Below are 4,856 nucleotides of genomic sequence, written 5' to 3'. Positions count from 1 at the left end.
TGTGATGAATAATCTCATTTGTTGATTTGGCTAGGCTATGGTATCCAGTTGCTTGTCGAACAGCTGTCAGATAAAGGTGCTTTTGTGAAGATGCTTTTTAGATATGATAAACATTTAAATTGGTAGACTTCGAGTCAAGCACATTACCTTCAATAATGTGGATGAGGTTCACCCAGTGAGTTGAAGGCCTCCAGAAAAAACAACTGAGGTCCCCCAAGAAAGAAGGAGTTCAGCCTCCACATGGCCTTTGGACTCAAGGCTACGTCAGCACCTCTTCCTTGGCTTTGCAGATCGCTGGCTTGCCCTGTAGATTTCAAACTTGCCAGCTCCCACAATCATGGGAGGTAATCCTTTCAAATAAGTCTCTTTCTATGCATAAACATCTTACTGGTTTTGTTTCTCTGAAAAACATTTACCTATGCAATCCCTTAAAAAACCTTGACTCTGCCCCATGGAAATCACCTACCTTGTGGGTGTCACTAATTGTTACTGTTTTTGCTCTCCCACGCTAGACCAAAGAGCCAGGAATCTGTCAGCATTCTGAAGCTCCCATATACTTCCCACTTCTTTTCTTGTCAGGTAAAATCACATCTTTCTTTATTATTAACACTATCCAACTAACACAGTATGCACTACTTTTAAATTTTTTGCTTTTGTCAACCATCAACCTTCCTATCATTTGATGACAATGTCTGACTTTAGCCTATATACCTGAGACAGTAATATCTTTCTTGAAGGGAAATTGTCAGAATTACGGCCAGTGTGTCTAAAGTGTTTAACACTGTGAGTCCATTAGTAGGCACTCAGTACGTAAGAGTAATTAGTAAGTATTATGTTTCCATTTAGTATGGGTCTGTATATAAGCTATAAAATATCAATCTCTGTAACTTTATACCTTCAGGTTCTCTCACACATTTTTTTCTATATAACTACTCTTTTATCTCATTAAGACCTTGGCCTAAACTCTTTCTTTGCTTTGTCATGATACTAATGAATGCTGAGCTGATTTTAGATCCAACAGGTTTCTGGTTATTTGGGATAGGGGTTGGTGGTGACTGTTGTCTAGAGTCTAATCAGCTTATACATTAGAGATCTTTAATAGGTCATTGTTAGACTGGAAGGTCCCTGATGGGCATGAGCAGGATATGGGTCCCGGCTCCAAAGGGGAAAAATAAATAAGTCCTCCAGTTTGGGCATATCAATGTTATACACTGCGATATTCTAAAGCATGAGTCACAGGAGTCCCTGGTGGGAAAGTATGGTACCCACTCTCAATTGCTGATGAGATAGTAGATCCTCACTCTGGACTGTATAACTTTGAAATACTTTATATTTTCTGTGCCCTTGATTGTAATTGTCAGGTGATCAGAATCTTGTAGTTTCTCTAGTTTATACCAAAATATTAGGGTTGTTTTAACCCCATAAGTATTTAGAAAATAATGGTAATTGATGGTACAAAATTCTTAATCCAGAAGAAAGAGAATTATCAGAGACAAAATAAAATATAAATTTTCACATGTGGCATTTATTGTGTTTAGACAAGTTTTTTCTATACATATTTTGTTGAGAGTTTTTATCATGAGCGGAGGTTGAATTTTGTCAAATGCTTTTTCTGCATCTATCAGGATAATATTTTCTTATCCTTTATTTTGTTAATATGGTGCATCACATTCATTGATTTGCGTATGTTGAACCACACCTGCATCCCAGGGGAAAATTCCACTTGGTTATGGTGTGTAATTCTTTTAACATGCTGTCGAATTTGGTTTGCTAATATTTTGTTGAAAATTTTTGCATCTATGTTCATTAGAAAATTTGTCATGTAGTTTTCTTGTGGTATCTTTGTCTGGCTTTGCTAGTAGATTGATGCTGGCCTCATGAAATGTTTGGAAGTAGTTCATCTACCTCTATGTTTTGAGAAAAATTGGTTCTAATTTTTCTCTGAACGTTTGGTAGAATTCACCTGTGAAGGTGTCTGGTCCTAGGCTTTTCTTTGTTGGAAAGTATTTGATTATTGATAAATCACCTTTTTTAATTTTATTGGTCTGCTTAGGCTTTCTATTTCATCTTGGTTCAGTTTTGGTAGGTTATATGATGCTAGGAATTTATCAATTTCCTCTAAGTTGTCCAATTTGTTGGTGTATCATTGTTCATTATAGTCCCTTGTGATCCTTTTTATTTCTGAGGCATCCATTGTAAAGTCTCATCTTTCATTTCTTATTTTATTTATTTGAGTCTTTGCTCCCTACCCCTTTAGTTAGCCTAGCTAAGAGTTTGCTGTATTGTTTAATTAAAATTAATTAAAATTTTAAAAAATTAATTAAAAAATAGTTTTGTTGATTTTTCCTACCTTTTATTTTCTATTCACTATTTGATTTATTTCTGCTTTAATCTTTATTATTTCCTTTATTCTGCTAACTTTGGGCTTAGTTTGTTCTACTTTTTCTAGTTTCTTGGGGTGTAAAGTTAGGTTTTAAATGTGAGATATTTATTCTTTTAATGTAGGTGTTCATTACCATAAATTTCCTCTTTAGTATTGCTTTTGCTATGTACCTTAAGTTTTGGTATGTTGTTTTATAATTTTGTTTTCAGATATTTTAAAATCCTCTTTTGATTTTCTTTTACCCAATGGTTGTTCAAGAGTGTGTTTTTAATTACTACGTATTTGTAAGATTTCTCATTTATTTACTGTTATTGATTTCTAGTTTCATTCCATTGTGGCCAGAAAAGATATTTGGAATGATTTCAATCTTATTAAATTTGCTATAACTTGTTTTGTGATCTAAAATGTAATCTATTTTGGAGAACATTCTATGTACATTTGAGAAAAATGTATATTCTTCTGTTGTTAGGTGGAAAGTTCTGTATATGTTTATTAGGTCTACTTAGTATGTAGCAAAGTTCAAGTTAGCTGTTTCTTTATAACTTTTTGGCCTGAGTGTTCTATCCATTTTATCTCAACACAATAAAGACAATATATGAAAACTTCACAGATAATATCATAATCAATGTGGAAAAACTGAAAGCTTTTCCTGTAAGATCTGGTACATGGCAAGGAGGCTCCCTATTACCACTTCTGTTCAACGTACTACTAAAAGTTCTAGCTAGAGTGATTAGGCAAAAAAAAAAAAAAAAAAAAAAAAAAAAAAAAAAAAATAAAAGACATCTAAATTAGAAAGAAGTAAAGTTATTTCTGTTTGCAGGTGATACGATCTACATATAGAAAATCCTAAAGACTCAATAAAAAACTTTTAGAACTAGTAAAAAAATTAGTGAAATTGCAAAATACAAATTTAGCTCACAAAATCAAAATGAATAAAATACTTGGGAATAAATGTAACCAAGGAGGTAAAAACCTTATACATTATAAAGTATAAAATACAGATGAAGAAAATTAAAGAAGATATGGATAAATAAAAAGACATACAATATTTATAAATTAGAATAATTTGTATTGTTAAAATGTAGGCCAGGCACAGTGGCTCATGCCTTCAGTTCCACTGCTTTGGGAGTCTGAGGCAGGAGAATCACTTGAAGCCAGGAGTTTGAGACTACCCTGGATGACACAGTGAGAACCTGCCTCTAAAAATAATCCATACTATGCAAAATGATCTACAGATTCAATATATCTTTATTAAAATGTCAATCTGACATTCTCAACAGGAATAGAAAGTTCTAAAATTTGTATAGAGTCATGAAAGACCCAAAATAGCCAAAGCAAACTTTAGAAAAAAGATTAAAGAGGAAATCATTTACAATAGCAAAGACATGGATTTAAACTATGTGCCCATCAATGGTGGATTGGATTAAAAAAAATCTAGTACATATATGTCATGGAATTCTACGTATCCATGAAAAAGAATGAAATCGTGTTCTTTGCAACAACATGGATGCAGCTGGAGGCCATTATCCTGAGAGACTTAATGAAGGAACAGAAAACCAAATACCACATGTTCTCATGTATAAGTAGGAGCTAAATTATTGAGTACTCATGGACATAAAGATGGCAACAATATAAATTGGGGACTGCTAGAAAGGGAAAGGGTAGGGGCCAAGGTTGAAAAACTAATTGTTGAGTACTGTGTTCAATACCTGGGTGATGGGACTATTCATATTCCAAAACTCAGCATCACACAATATACCTGGGCTTCATCCCTGGGATGCAAGGCTGGGTCAATATATGCAAATTTATGCCTTTACTATTTATGCATGTAACATACTTGCACATTCCCCACCTGAATCTAAAATAAAGGTTGAAAATAAAAGGACAGGACTGTTGACCATTAAAAAAAACATTTCAATATTTAAAGCTCTGCATTGTCCAATCAGTTCCCAGCCATTGTCAATCCTTATAAACCTACTAAGCTCAGTATGCAATGGTCCCCCAGCCCCAGAACCTTGGGCTGGTTGGAAATTACTATTCAACTGCATAATAATAATTCAGGATTATAAAACACCATAAACAAAAGTAAATAAGTTAATTGAAAAATGAATAAATACTTATCATTTGCAAAAAAGAAACAAAATTGAACTGCAAACTATGTTTTTCAAAGCTTCGCAAACTCACTTTTCTTTTCTTTTCTTTTTTTTTTTTTGAGACGGAGTCTCGCTCTGTCACCCAGGCTGGAGTGCAGTGGCCGGATCTCAGCTCACTGCAAGCTCTGCCTCCCGGGTTTATGCCATTCTCCTGCCTCAGTCTCCTGAGTAGCTGGGACTACAGGTGCCCGCCACCTCGCCTGGCTAGTTTTTTGTATTTTTTAGTAGAGACGGGGTTTCACCATGTTAGCCAGGATGGTCTCTGTCCCGACCTGCAGGACAGTCGAACAGACCCTGGAAGGGGGAGTGGGAATGGAGGA

At 34.6% G+C, this 4,856-nt stretch overlaps 1 protein-coding gene across 1 annotated transcript in view; it reads left to right on the top strand.

Moving 5' to 3' along the window:
- The first annotated feature begins 265 nt into the window (after positions 1 to 265).
- Positions 266 to 4,856, top strand: part of LOC108526694 (putative selection and upkeep of intraepithelial T-cells protein 1 homolog) — a 53,348-nt gene continuing 48,757 nt past the window's right edge. The window contains exons 1-2 of the mRNA XM_017867533.1: positions 266 to 344; positions 513 to 579. The gene's annotated coding sequence lies outside the window, so the exon portion shown is untranslated. The remainder of the gene's footprint in view (positions 345 to 512; positions 580 to 4,856) is intronic.

This window comes from Rhinopithecus bieti, unplaced genomic scaffold (genome assembly GCF_001698545.2).
Source record: "Rhinopithecus bieti isolate Rb0 unplaced genomic scaffold, ASM169854v2 scaffold_3764, whole genome shotgun sequence".
Taxonomy (NCBI): domain Eukaryota; kingdom Metazoa; phylum Chordata; class Mammalia; order Primates; family Cercopithecidae; genus Rhinopithecus; species Rhinopithecus bieti.
This window is presented reverse-complemented; position numbering and strand designations above follow the sequence as displayed.